Source organism: Urtica dioica, chromosome 6 (genome assembly GCF_054948205.1).
Source record: "Urtica dioica subsp. dioica isolate 48M chromosome 6, U.dioica_male_clone48M_v1_H2, whole genome shotgun sequence".
In the NCBI taxonomy this organism is placed as follows: Eukaryota; Viridiplantae; Streptophyta; class Magnoliopsida; order Rosales; family Urticaceae; genus Urtica; species Urtica dioica.
In genome coordinates this window covers 35,545,129-35,560,855 of record NC_142761.1, presented here as the reverse complement: position 1 = coordinate 35,560,855, position 15,727 = coordinate 35,545,129, and the positions used below count along the sequence as shown (strand labels likewise).

Genomic DNA, 15,727 nt, shown 5'->3' with positions numbered 1-15,727 from the left:
TGATCAAACGTTTTCACAAGGTGGCTGGTCAAAATTGATGTACTGACATCTTGACTATGCATTAATGATAAGTACTTTACTTATGAAAGGACACTCTTTTCGGCCTTCCCTCGAAGGAGTAAAGTGTCATTTCGTTCATAACACCTTTGGATTTTTTTTCTGTCTTGTTCATCCTAAAAACATAAACAAACTTAAATTTTAAACCAAAAGACTAATCATAAACTTGTTTCAACTTAACTTCAGCAAGATGTCTCTCAACCCTCTCTCAACCATCATTTCCTCAAATAAACTCGAAGGTGAAAACTACGTTGACTGGAAGTGTAACCTCAACATCGTCCTAACCATTGACAAGCAAAATAGGTGCTCACCACCCCATGTCCTCCTCAGACAAATGATGATTCGACTCAAGAGGACAAGGACGCCTTGGCGGCCTGGCTCCGCTCCGATGAGATTGAGAGGTTCTGTATTTTAGTATATATGAACAATGTTCTCCAGCAGCAACATCGTGACATTGAGAAATCCACTGACATGCTCTATAAACTCCTTGAGATGTTTGGAGGACAAGGGCATCAGGCCAGACAACAAGCAGTCCAACAGTTTATGAATTGTCGCATGAAGGTTGGGACTCCTGTCAGAGACCATATGATGCTGATCATTGGTTATCTGAATGAAATGGAAATCCTAGTATATGAGATTGATGGGGAGACTAAAATAGATATGATTTTGCTAACTTTCCCCGAATCTTTCGATACCTTCAAGCTGAACTACTCCATGAATAAGCTAGAGTACACTCTTACTGAGCTTATGAAGGAGCTTCACACTGCTGAAGGTCTCACTAAGAGAAAGATCAACCAAGGAGAGGCACATGCTACTGAGCACAAAGCCTCCACCTCCGGATCTAAGAAGAGACCTCACAAGGCCGAGAAGAAGAACTGTCCTGCCTACCTCAAATCAAAGGAAAATAGTAATGTACTTATTACTATAGCATGCTTAGTAGCTGATAATGTATCAACGTGGATTCTTGACTCCGCTGCTACTAACCATATTTATTATTTCTTGACTGGTTTCAAGAAAAACCAAAAGCTTAGAGGAAGGTGACTTCTCCTTCAGGTGGGGTGATGAGAGCTCGGTGTCAGCAAAGGCCGTGGGATCAGTGACTCTATCTTTTGAAGACCGAACTTTAAATTTGAATAATTTTTATTTTGTTCCTTCGTTCGGGAAGAACATGATATGCGTTGCTCGTCTTTGTGAGCTAGATTATTGTTTAAAATTTGTTAAGAATGGAATTCGAATTTCTCTTTCCAATAATTCTTTCGTCACTGATGCATGTATGAAGAATGCTCTCTTTTACATTTATCCCACGCAACCTTCGCTTTTAGACTCTGAAATAGATAACGATCTAGTTAGGGAGCCAAAGAGGATCAAACTTTCTGATTCCTCCGATCTAATAAAATCAACATATCTCTGGCACTTAAGACTTGGTCATATCAGTCTAGACAAGATTAAGAGACTTGTGATGGTTGGTCCACTCCAAGTCTCTGCAATAGGTTCATTGTATACTTGTGAATCTTGTATAGAAAGAAAAATGACTAAACGACCTTTCTCTGCTAAGGGTCGAAGAGCCACTGAGTTATTGGAACTCGTTACCTTCACAGATGATTACTCAAGATACGGTTTTGTCTATTTGCTCAAACACAAATCCGAGGCTTTTGACGTATTTAAGGTATTTCGTGCTTTAGTGGAAAAGCAATCTGGCAAATCGATCAAAACCCTTCGATCCGATCGAGGTGGTGAGTATATGTCTGGAGAGTTTGATAAATTTCTTCATGAAAAAGGTATCGCTTCTCAGCTTACAACACCTGGCACACCTCAGCAAAATGGAGTGTCAGAGAGAAGGAACCGAACTCTAATGGAGATAGTTAGATCGATGATTAGTTACTCATCACTTTCTCTTTCCTTTTGGGGATATGCCCTTGAAACAGCAGCTTACATTCTGAATGAAGTACCGTCTAAAACATTTCCTGGTACACCTTATGAACGATGGACTGACCGTAAAGTAAATATAGGCCACATCAAAATTTAGGGTTGCTTTGCACATGTGCTAAGGCAAAAGACTAGCAACTTGGCTAGTAGGTCAGAATTATGTCTGTTTGTTGGATATCGAAAGGAAACCAAAGGTTTCACATTCTATAGTCCCGAGGACAACAACATTCGTTACCACGAACGCTCGTTTCTTGAGGAGGACTTTATGAAAGATGTAAAACCTAGAAGTAAAATTGTACTTGAAGAAAAGTTGGATGCATATGCTTATACCTCATCTGTAAGAACTCTTCTTCCCCCAGTTGAAACACAACCTAACTCATCAGAATCTTGTCAGGTAGTATTTTGATGTAGTGGGAGGGCTTCTCAAAGGCCTGACAGGTACATGTCTTACAGAGATACTCTCGTAGCCGTCTTTGACATGGATGACCCTGTTTCCTACAGCCAAGCGATGGCTGATTCTGAATCAAACCTTTGGCTTCAAGCCGTGAAAGTTGAAATGCACTCGATGTATGTCAACGGAATCTGAAAACTTGTAGACCTTCCCGAAGGGATTAAACCCGTAGATTGTAAGTGGATATGTAAGAAGAAAATGGGTTCGGATGAGAACGTTGAGACGTTCAAAGAAAAACTAGTGGATAAGGGTTATATCCAAAAGGAAGGTATTGAGTATGAGGATACCTTCTCGCCAGTCGCGATGTTTGAATCCATCCACATACTTCTATCCATTGCTGCAGCTCTCAACTATGAGATCTGGCAAATGGATGTTAAGACTGCCTTTCTGAATGGAGATCTTGACGAGCGCATTTATATGGCTCAACCAGACGGTTTCATGGAAAAATTTCAAGAGACCACGGTTTTTGAGTTGCTTAAGTCCATTTATGGATTAAAGCAAGCATCGCCATGGAATATTAGATTCGATGAAACTGTCCGCGTACATTCTGGGGATTCAAATCTTTCAAGATCGGAAGAACCAGACTCTATCGCTCTCTCAAGCATCTTATATTGATAAGGTGATGGATTGTTTCTCGAAGCAAGACTCCAAGAAGGGCCAAACACCCTTTAAGCATGGAGTCTCACTCTCTAAGGACCAGTCTCCTAAGACTACATAAGAAATTGAGGAAATGAGAAAAATTCCTTATGCCTCAGCCGTGGGAAGTCTCATGTATGCCATGCTTTATACTAGATCAGATATCTGCTTTGTAGTTGGCGTAGTAAGCCGTTTTCAGTCCAACCCTGGACCCGAGCATTAGATTGCTGTTAAGCATGTTCTTAAGTATCTTCGGAGTACTAGGAACTTGATGCTTTCATATTCAGGTACTTACCTAACTATGACGGGATATAACGACTTCGACTTTCAGGCGGATAAAGATTCCTGGAAATCCACTTCAGGATCCGTGTTCATCCTAAATGATGGATATGTTGTTTGGAGAAGTATCAAGTAATCTTGCATTGCTGACTCACAATGGAAGCAGAATATTTAGATGCTTGTGAAGCATCCAAAGAGGCTGTATGGCTTAGAAAATTCCTTAAGTATTTGGAAGTTGTTCCAAAAGTCGACGAGCTCATGACACTTTATTGTGATAACAGTGGGGCTGTCGCTAACTCAAAGGAACCTCAAAGCCATAAGCGCTCTAAGCATATTGAGAGGAAATACCATTTGATTTGAGAGATTGTGCAACGCCGAGATGTGGAGGTGAAGAAGATCTCAACTGTGGACAACCTGGCAGATCCATTCACCAAGGCTTTAGCCAAAAAGGTCTTCAACCAGCATCGGGATGGATTAGGAATGAAGGAATACTCACATCTTCTTTAAGTCAAATGGGAGTTTGTTGGCATTGGTACCCACAAGAAGAATAGCAGTCATAAATTACATACATTTACTATAATAAAGTCTTACGAAGATTCTTGCTTGTAACTGCTGAATAATTAGTAAAGAGTTGAAACTTTCATTCATTCTTCCTTGTTTGTTTGAAGTTTTATGATAAACCTTAGTCTTTAGTCCTCAAACAAACCTAACAACAAATGAAGAGTCAAATATAGATTTGCATGAAGAAACTCTTCATGGTTTGCTTAAAACAGTATATTCACAATCTAAGGATCAAAGGGCTATTGATCTTAGTATGATTGTTAGGAGAATCTATGATGTCTGGTTATGAGACATAGAGAGTTGGAGACTCTATAGTTCTTCCTAGGTATCTTCTGAAGATACTGAATTGATCAGTGCACTTCTAGAGACAATGTAAGAACAAATCATTTAACCTCTTCTGTCTCAAAGTCACTATGTATGAATTGCATCATGCTTACCTCAATCCTGAAATGAGACATGTCATTTCATAGCTTACGTATTCTCATTTGAGAAAGTCAGAGTTCGGACTCACTATGTGATTCCGAACAGGGCCTATTGGTGAAGTACTAAGTTGTGAGTATGTCATGAGCGACTTTGTGAAGTTCTCATAGATATGGAATTCATGTACAAGATTGCTGAAATGGAATGTATATAACCTCATGCTTTGTTCCTTGGAATGTGAATAAATGAACTGGTTAGTGTCCAAATTGAGTCATGACTCGTTTGGATGAATCAATGTGACTTGTTAGCTCATCGCCAATACATTGTTTCTAACTTATTCACAAGTGACAAAGGAGTTGACGAAATAACAACTAGGAGGGTATAATGTGTTGGAATTGATCCAGGGTTAAGAAAACATTTAACGCTTCGAGCAAGCGTCGGAATTTAAAATTTTCTTTTAAACGAGTAAATCAATTTTACTAACCTAGACAAAGAGCAAGTATATGTTCATTTAAAACTATTAAAAGCATTACTCATATCCCCTCGCAGCTCGTCTTTCTTCTTTCCTTGGGAACTCGAGCAACCACGAAAGTTTCTATCACAAGAATCACTTGAGAAAGAAAGAAATTAGTGTGTGTGCACTTTTAAACACGACGACTCAAGAACAAGTCTAAGAGTCGAAGAGCTAAAACACTAGGTCAAATGTGGACCTAAGTGCCAAAAAAAAAACGAAAAGAACTTAGAGAGAGAGAGAGAGAGGAGTTGGCGGCCACAAGGTCTAGAGAGAGAAGCTCTCAATCTCTAACTTATGTGGAATGAAAAAACAATGAGAATGAGGCCTCTATTTATAGGGGAGGGATTACCTTCAATAAGGTAGTTTCCTCTTCTATAGAATATCACATATTCATAAGCATATATTGCCCTTCCCCCTATTGAGTCACACGGCCAAGGAGTCTTCATGACACCTTGGATTTGTTTCCTCTTTTGTTTGCTTCTCCCTTGTCTTGTATTGGCCGCCCACCTCACTTTCCTTCTAGAGGAAATTTGTTTCCTCTTTTTCTTTTGTCAAGTATCTTCATACATCAATGCACAAAATTAATCTCTCTTTCCTTTGGGTTGGACGTCCAAGACATCTAGAAGGGGCTTCTAGATTTTTCTTTATTTGTTCATGACAACATAAGAAAGAGCCCATTAAGAATTTTCAAGTAAAATTCCATGAAATGAAATTAATCCACAAGGCCTAAATTATTCAACTTGGCCGAGTGTTTATATGTCATCATATGACAATGTCAAAAAATTTATTGACATTCATTTCATCCTATGTCTAAAAAGACAAAATTACCCTTTACACAATTTTCGTAAAACTTGTCTCGTTTCTTGTTTTGGCTTAGTTTCTAGTTTAACTAATCGTACTATATATGATTTATGATAGTGACCTCATGGATCCAAAGGAACAAAGCTTGAGCTAAAATACTTGGACTCAAAAGTTCACAAACGTTTTCCAAGTTTACCTTAATGTCAACTGACTCCACTAAAGAGTAGACACTGAGAATCTCTCGGTTCAAATGAATTTAGTTTCTATTAAAGAATTCAACTTAATTATGAGGAATGGATCCACTGAATATTATCTATGTTTACCCTTCATGAATATCATCAGCTAGTCCGGATTTACAAAATTACCATTTTACCCTTCAAGCCGTTATTTCCTCAACTCCTTTGTCGCTTGTGAATAAGTTAGAAACAATGTATTGAAGAGGAGCTAACAAGTCACATTGATTCATCCAAAAGAGTCATGACTCAATTTGGACACTAGCCAGTTCATTTATTCACATTCCAAGGAACAAAGCATGAGGTGATATACATTCCATTTAAGCAATCTTGTACATGAATTCCATATCTATGAGATCTTCACAAAGTTACTCATGACATCTTCATAACTTAGTACTTCACCAATAGGTCATTTTAAGAATCACATAGTGAATCCGAACTCTGACTTTCTCAAATGAGAATACGTAAGCTGTGAAATGAGATGTCTCATTTCAGGATTGTGGTAAGTATGATGCAATTCATACGTAGTGACTTCGAGACATAAGAGGTTAAATGGTTTGTTCTTATTCTGTCTCTAGAAGTGCACTGGTCAATTTAGTACCTTCAGAAGATACCTAGAAGAACTATAGAGTCTCCAACTCTCAATGTCCCATAACCAGACATCATAGATTCTCGTAATAAGCGTACCGAGATCAATAGTCCTTTGATCCTTAGATTGTGAATATGCATTTGTCTCAGTAACAGTGTACTCTAGCTTATTCATGGAGTAGTTCAGTTTAAAGGTATCAAATGATTCGGGGAGAGTTTCCAAGATCATATCTATTTTGGTCTCCCCATCAGTTTCGGATCCTAGGATTTCCATCTCATTCAAGTAACTAATGATCAGCATCATATGGTCCCTGACAGGAGTCCCAACCTTCATGCGATAGTTCATAAAGTGTCTGACTACTTGTTGTCCGGCCTGACGCCCTTGCCCTCCAAACATCTCATGGAGATTGTAGAGCATGTCGGCGGCAGTCTCGATAACACGATGTTGTTGTTGCAACACATTGGTCATCAATGCTAACATATAGCACATCACAATCTCATCGGATCGGAGCCAGGCCGCCAAGGCATCTTTTTCCTCTTGTGTCGAATCATCATTCGTTTGAGGACAGGGGGTTGATGCGGGTCGAATTCTGCGTCCAAATCTGTCGGTCCAACTTCAGAGGGCCGTATCTTTTGACTCGGTAATCCGATAAACGCGTACAGCATATCAAATCGAAGAGAAAGACGAGATCTTTAATACTACATGGACAGTTTGTTAAAAATCGAATTCCAGACCCAGTTTATTCTGCTTCGAAATATCTCCGCCCAAAATGAAGTCTTGGACAGCCCAATTTGAATCCAGGTCCACAAATCAACACAATCAGCCCACTTCTTCTTTATTTGGACGTCCACTATAAAAGGCTTTTCATTTTCTACAAGTCTTTTCATTTTCAAAGACTTTTCACTTCCAAAACTTTTCATTTCCAAAAGACTTTTCTTTTCCTAAGTCTTTTCGTTTTCATTTGAATTTATGTTAGTGTTTAAAGTTTTAATTATGTCTTTTGGTATGCTTGTAACCATCATTTAAGGTTGTATTTATAGGCAACTCAATCTGAATGAAAATCAACCAACATTTCTGAAAACATTTTGTGAGAAAATACTCTCTAATTTCTTAGGTTGTAAATCGTTGAACTTATCAAGACAAATAACTTGTGGCGTTCTTCGAGTTCTAGACTTATCAATAGTTTCATTCCATAGACTATTGTGGCGTCTTTCATTTCCCTTTCAATCTTATCAATAGTTCAAATTACAAACTATTGTGGTGATTATCAGTACTCCACCCAAAACACCAAAACCAACCCTACCTTTTAACCTATCCAAAAACCACCAAAAATTCCCTACAACAACAAACCCGCAAACCTTCATCCAAATTGAAGCAAAGACTTATTGAGACATCCCACGTAATTCCGCAACGATTTGAGCTTCGTTCATCGCAAAGGCAGCGAGGTTCTCATCAGGGGTGGTGAGTACTCATTTGTGCTTGTTAACGGTAAGGACGATGTCGAGGTTAAGTTTCGAATCTACGTAGTTTTTGTTTTCGAGTTTGTTCTAGGAAATGATGGTTGAGAGATGGTTGAGAGACATGTTGCTGAATTAAGTTGAAATAAGTTTATGATTAGTCTTTGGTTTAGGATTTAAGTTTTTAAGATTTGATAAAATCCAAGGTGTTATAAACAAAATGATAATCTACTCCCTCTGGAGAAGGCCGTAAAAAATCTCCTTTTATAAGTAAATGACACATCATTAATGCTTAGCCAAGATGTCAATACACCAATTTTGACTAGACACCTTTTAAATTGGTTTGATCACTCACATCCTTTCGCGGAGCCTCAAGGGAGGATTTCTAGGGATTGAGTCTAAGTGTGCAACCAACCACTTAGTCCAAAAGGTCAACTTTGAAAAAATAATCCCCCAAGAGGAGGCCTTGTCTTCATCGTCTCACTCTCGAACGTAGCTCATTGAACAATGATCGAAGCAAAAAACGCCATAGAGTACTCCCATTGAAGAGAGAGCCACAAGAGTGACTCTTAGTCTAAAGTTTAACCCTCTCACTTAGTTTTTAGAGTTGGCACATCGTCTCTTATAAGTTCGGAAACAAATTTCCTAGTTATAGAGCGATAGAGTGGACTTCTAGAAAGGAAGCCTAGATCTTCATGTTCAAGGAAGAGCAGTGTTATTGCATAAAGGCACAAGGTACATACTCGGACATTTTCCTATTTTCTATTCGGGAAAGTGCATGAGGGAAGTGTGAACTTCAACTCACTCAAACACTTGAAAGTTTGAGATTACACATATTTATTTTTTCGCCTTGTCGTCGAGGAGACCTCTCACTCAAATTTTCAAGAGCATATAGATTTTGAACATATGTGATATAGATATAGTTTTGAAAACATTTTGAAAACTTATTTGATTTGGATGACAAAATATTTTCATTTTTGAAAACGAAAACGGTTTTTCAAAATTCAAACTAGTTTTGTAAAAATTCAATTTCAATTAAACTTTCAAAAATAAAAATATTTTAATCTTTCACATTATGTTTATTATCTTATAAAAAGAAATTTTGCTAAAGGAAATTTTCTCATTAGAGTTTTATAACTCATGGAGTGGGGTCCTAAATTCGGAATTCAATAACTTTAAAAACTGGACATTTGGAACAGCCGCACACCTCGAAGTGAAATCATCATTACTGGCGGCTCCGATGTCCTTTTGACCTAACACCAACTGCATTGGAAAGAGGAAAAAAGACCTTTAATTTGATTCAAGAATCATTAAATTTAGAATTCTGAGCTGAGAGTTATGCCACTTTTACTGCGGGTTTTTTCGAGCTCGAAGAAAACTGGAAATAATTAAAGTTCTGACTTTGAATGCGAAAAAGAATCAAGTGTAACGGAACGTTTTAGAGAGTTGTTAAAGATTTTATATGTGATTTATTAACATGGTAATAATATGGTATAAAATAAATAACAACAAACATAAAACGAATCGAGTAAATAAACGAAACTAGCAAGACAATATAACTAGTCACAAAATTACTCGAAATTTTCTCAAACTTTAAAAACACATTTTTCATTATAAAAAATTAAAACTTTTAGAACTGATTCTAATGTGTTTTAATAACATCCCAAAGTCATAGAAAATAAGCATGATTTTTAAATTAAAGGCATGAGCAATAAATTTTTTAAAAAAAATCTAAGAAAACAATTCTAATTGTCACAAAATTAGTAAACTTTCGAAAACGATTTTCAGGCTCATAGTGTTAATTACATGTACACTCATATCTTTGACCATAGCTCTGATACCATTTGTTGCAATTGATCTAGGGTTAATAAAACATTTAACTCTTCGAGCAAGCAGCGGAATTTAAAAATTTTCTTTTAAACGAGTAAAACGATTTTACTAACCTAGAAAAAGAGCAAGTACATGTTCATTTAAAACTATTTAAAGCATTACTCATTTACTAACCTTTGTGAAGCTTGAACGTTGAGAAGCCTTAGGAAGGTTGAAACGTTCGTCTCCCCTTGCAGCTCGTCTTTCTTCTTTCCTAGGGAACTCGAGCAACCACGAAAGTTTCTATCACAAGAATCACTCGAGAAAGAAAGAAATTAGTGTGTGTGCAATTTTAAACACGACGACTCAAGAACAAGTCTAAGAGTCGAAGAGCTAAAACACTAGGTCAAATGTGGACCTAAGTGCCTAAAACAAAAACGAAAAGAACTTAGAGAGAGAGAGGAGTTGGCGGCCACAAGATCTAGAGAGAGAAGCTCTCAATCTCTAACTTATGTGGAATGAGAAAACAATGAGAATGGGGCCTCTATTTATAGGGGATGGATTACCTTCAATAAGGTAGTTTCCTCTTCTATAGAATATCACATATTCATGAGCAAATATTTCCCTTCACCCTATTGAGTCACACGGCCAAGGAGTCTTCATGACACCTTGGATTTGTTTCCTCTTTTGTTTGCTTCTCCTTTGCCTTGTATTGGCCGCCTACCTCACTTTCATTTTAGAGGAAATTTGTATCCTCTTTTTCTTTTGGCAAGTATCTTCATACATCAATGCACAAAATTAATCTCTCTTTCCTTTGGGTTGGACGTCCAAGACATCTAGAAGGGGCTTCTAGATTTTTCTTCATTTCTTCATGGCAACATAAGAAAAGCCCATTAATAATTTTCAAGTAAAATTCCATGAAATGAAATTAATCCACAAGGCCCAAATTATTCAACTTGGCCAAGTGTTTATATGTCATCATATGACAATGTCAAAAAATTTATTGACATTCATTTCATCCTATGTCCAAAAATACAAAATTACCCTTTAGACAATTTTCGTAAAACTTGTCTCGTTTCTTGTTTTGACTAACTTTCTAGTTTAACTAATCGTACTAGATATGATTTGTGATAGTGACCTCATGGATCCAAATGAACAAAGCTTGAGCTAAAATACTTGGACTCGAAAGTTCACAAACCTTTTCCAATATTAGCTTAATGTCAACTGACTCCACTAAAGAGTAGACACTGAGAATCTCTCGGTTCAAATGAATTTAGTTTCTATTAAAGAATTCAACTTATTATGATGAATGGATCCACTGAATATTATCTATGTTTACCCTTCATGAATATCATCAGCTAGTCGGGATTTACAAAATTACCATTTTGTCCTTCGAGCTGTTATTTCCTCAACTCCTTTGTCGATTGTGAATAAGTTAGAAACAATGTATTGAAGAGGAGCTAAGAAGTCACATTGATTCATCCAAAAGAGTCATGACTCAATTTGAACACTAGCCAGTTCATTTATTCACATTCCAAGGAACAAAGCATGAGGTGATATACATTCCATTTAAGCAATCTTGTACATGAATTCCATATCTATGAGATCTTCACAAAGTTATTCATGACATCTTCATAACTTAGTACTTCACCAATAGGTCATTTTAAGAATCACATAGTGAATCCGAACTCTGACTTTCTCAAATGAGAATACGTAAGCTGTGAAATGAGATGTCTCATTTCAGGATTGTGGTAAGTATGATGCAATTCATACGTAGTGACTTCGAGACATAAGAGGTTAAATGGTTTGTTCTTATTCTGTCTCTAGAAGTGCACTGGTCAATTTAGTACCTTCAGAAGATACCTAGAAGAACTATAGAGTCTCCAACTCTCAATGTCCCATAACCAGACATCATAGATTCTCCTAATAAGCGTACCGAGATCAATAGTCCTTTGATCCTTAGATTGTGAATATGCAGTTTTAAGCGAACCATGAAGAGTTTGTTCATGCAAATCTACATTTGTCTCTTCATGTGTTGTTAGGTTTGTTTAAAGACTATAGACTATAGATTATCATAAAGCTTCAAACGGACAAGGAAGAATGAATGAACGTTTCAACTTTTATTAATAAGCAGTTACAAGCAAGAGTCTTCGTAAGACTATATTACATCAAATGTACATAAATAGACACTACTACTCTTCTTGTGGGCACTATTGACAACAAAATGGTAATTTTATAAATCTCATCTAGTTGATGATATTCATGAAGGGTAAACATATATAATATTCAATGGATCCACTCCACACAATCAAGTAGAATTTTGAGTAGAAAATATATTCATTAGAACCGAGAGATTTTCAGTGTCCACTATTCAGTGGAGTCAGTTGACATTAAACTAGAACTTGGAAAAGGTTTGTGAACTTTTGTGTCCACGCATGCTAGCTCAAGCTTTGTTCATTTGGATCCATGAGGTCATTACCACAAGTCATTAGAGTAGGATTTGGAAAACTAGAAGCTAAGTCAAAACAAGTTCAAATGTTGAACTAGACAAGGTTTACGAAAATTGTCTTAAGGGTAATTTTGTCCATTAGGACATAAGATGGTATGAATGTCAATAAATAAGTTTTTTTTGACATTGTCATATGATGACAATGAAGTTAATTCACATGGCCAACATTAGAGTATTGGGCCTTGAGGATTGAATTTCATTCTATGGAATTTTATGTGAAAATTCTACATGGGCTTTTCTTATATTGTCATGAACAAATAAAAAAATATCTAAAAGCATGTTCTAGAAGCTCTAAATTTCGAGGACCATGAAGAGAGAAAGAGAGTTTATTTTGTGCATTACTGTATGAAGATACTTGCCAAAAGAAAAAGAGGAAACAAATCCATAACATTAATGGTATGTTAGTCGGCCAAGCAAGGAGGAAAGCAAATGAGGAAACAAATCAAGGGATTATGGCAATAAGCTTGCACGCCCAAGGTAGAAAATAGGAAACTAGGATTTGCTCATGAATATGTGATATTCAATAGAAAAGAGGAAACTACCTCTTCAAGGCAATCCATCCTCCTATAAATACCACACCTCATTCAGAATGTTTAACACACAAGTTTTTTTAGATTGAGAGTTTCTCTCTCTAGACTTGGCCGCCCAACCCTCTCCCTCTCTCTCTCTCTCTATCTCTCTCTCTCTCCCTTTTCTCTCTCTCTCTCTCTCTCCCTTTCTCTCTCTCTCTCTCTCTCTCTCTCTCTCTCTCTCTCTCTCTCTCTCTCTCTCTCTCTCTCTCTCTCTCTTTCTCTTCTTGCTCGTTTGTTTTGGCAGCTAGGTCCTCATTAGACCTAGCTCTTATATTAGCTCTTTGGCTCTAAGACTAGTTCTTGAGTCATTGTGTTTAATAGTGCCCACACACTAAATCCTTTCTATACTCGAAAACTCTAGTAGTAGAAACTTTCGTGGTTACTCAAGGTCAAGAAGACACGATGAAGACAAGCTAAGTGGGGAGAGGAGCGATTCAACCTTTCCAAAGGCTTCTCATCGCTCAAGCTTCTAACGAGGTTGGTACCGAGTGAAAACTCTTTGTAGTTTTAAATTTTAAATTATATGCTCATGCACTTTGTCTAGGTAGTAAAATCGTTTTACGTGTTTTAAAGAATTTTTTTATATTCCGTCGCTTGCTAGAAGAGATAAATTATTCTTAATCCTAGATCTTTTCCAACAAACATGTCGTTGTTCTAGGTGATTCGTTGGTTATCACGACGACGAGTGATGAACTTCACGCCTTTCACAAAGCAGCTCGGATACTGACGAGCAATTTGCAAGGATCCGGCAGACAATGCGTAAGGCTCTTCGGACACGTCGGAACCACTAATTTTCATGTAATAAATCTGGATACGAAACAAAGAAAATGAAGATGTCATTAGCATTTTTAGTATGCTTTCAGCAAATGAATTCTTTCATTTTACCTTTTTCGCAAACCAAATTTTGAATTTTTTTTCTATGCATTGCTTCGATATCAGAATCTTCAGTTCCCGCTTCAGAGTTATTTTGAATAAGTTCCAAATGATGTTACTCATCAGTTGATGAATTGATGATTTTGAAATTCCAAGCCATCAGTTGATGAATATTATCCAATATCTATATAATGCGTTTGGTTAATCATCTTACATATTACAAGTTAGTAAATTATGAATTGATGTACATTCTGATTTCGTACTTATTTAATAGTTGTTTATAAACCCTTCTTGTATAATATAGTAATGCATAATACTCATACTGTTAGTAATCGTTGTGAAGTAATGTATATGTTATCAACTATTATTAATTGTTAATATTCGCAAATAATTGTATTTTGTTAATATTTGGAAATAAACAAATGAAAAAATATCAACAGATCAATTCACAATGTAATCAGTTTGAAAGATTATAAAAAAAAGGACAATCTAAATTATTGAAACATGATTCAAATTGAAACCTGGACTTAAAACGTGTAGCAAAAAAAAAAAAAACATCAAAAATTAAAGCAAGAGAAAATGAAAGCAGGAGCAATCAGATTTTTATGATGGTACGTTCATAATATATAAATACGAGCAATGAGCAAAATCTAATAATTAAGCTTAATGAGCGTTGAAATATTGGCATCACTCAAATTCAAATAGTAGCTTCTAATCAATAATAACTTACAATTACAATAAAAACATAATTAATAGGCATTTCAACGTGCTTCTTCAACTGCTAACTAATCATTTTGACTATTTGTTTAAAGCTTTTCAAATGTTGCCTATATTGAAAATAATAAGTTTGATATGGCCTTACAAATTTCAACAATTAATAGATACTAAAGATTTAAAAAAAAACAGAACAAATTAATATTTTTTCTTCTAAAAACTTTATTTAGATTTAATATTTAAAATGAAAAATTCTTAAAAATACTTCAAAATTACTCAAAAACTTCACGCCACCAAGTACTAATAATCTCTTTACTAACTAATAAACTGTTTATTGCATAAATTGAAGAGAAAATTTCCGAAAATAAAATTAATAATAGATTTCATTTTTAAAAAAACTTAAATATTTCAATATGTATAGTTTATTTTAAATGTTAATACAATTAAAATTATGATAAGTTATATATATATATATGCACTATATATGGAAATGCATATATGTGTATATATATACATGGGTAATATAGCTAAATAGCCTCCCATATTTAGAGAGTTTTGGATTTAGCCAACATTTGGTTAATTTCGTGTTAATAGCCAGCCCAATTTATTTACATAGATAAAAATACCAAAATAACCTCCCAACCGTTTCCGTCCATTAACATGCTAAAAATAAAACATTTAATACAAAATATTCTGATATAACCGCCCATTAATGTCATTAAGATCATTAATTAAGATCATTAAGAAAGAAGGTCGAGGCGGGGATGGTCGTCAAGGACGGAGAGTGGGATTCCGAGCGATCTGGCTTGCTCCTCCGTGCGCTTCGAGGTCGGGACGCCGATTATGTCGGAGAGCTCGTCGGAGGATAGGAGGGCGCCGAGCTTGGAGACAATGAATGCGGCGGTGGAGCCTGTTCCGAGGCCGAGGATCAAGCCGGACTTGACGTACTTGACGGCCTTGTCGGCGGCGAGCCTTTTGATGTCGTCTTGGGTCGTCTGAGTGCGCAGGCTAGGGCGGAGCGACGGCGGCGAGAGGAGCGAGATTGAACTGGACGCCATTTTCCCTGTTTTGTGTCCCTGTGATAGAGGAGTTGAGTTTTTTTTTTTTTAAATACAGTATGTTCGTGTAAATAGATGGCCTATTTACAGTATGTTCGTGTAAATAGAAATCATATTTACAGTATATTCGTGTAAATACGAAGCTTATTTACAGTATATTCACTGTAAATACAAAGCCTATTTACAGTGTATTCGTTTAAATAAACTGAAAAATTCTGGAAATATTTTGAGCACGAAAATTCTGTAAATTATGAATATATGGAAGACA

General features: G+C 36.3%; 1 pseudogene; it reads right to left on the bottom strand.

The window, feature by feature from the left end:
- Positions 1-15,141: 15,141 nt before the first annotated feature.
- LOC149393805 (putative ribose-5-phosphate isomerase 3, chloroplastic pseudogene) lies at positions 15,142-15,459 on the bottom strand (annotated as a pseudogene).
- Between the last annotated feature and the right edge of the window lie 268 nt (positions 15,460-15,727).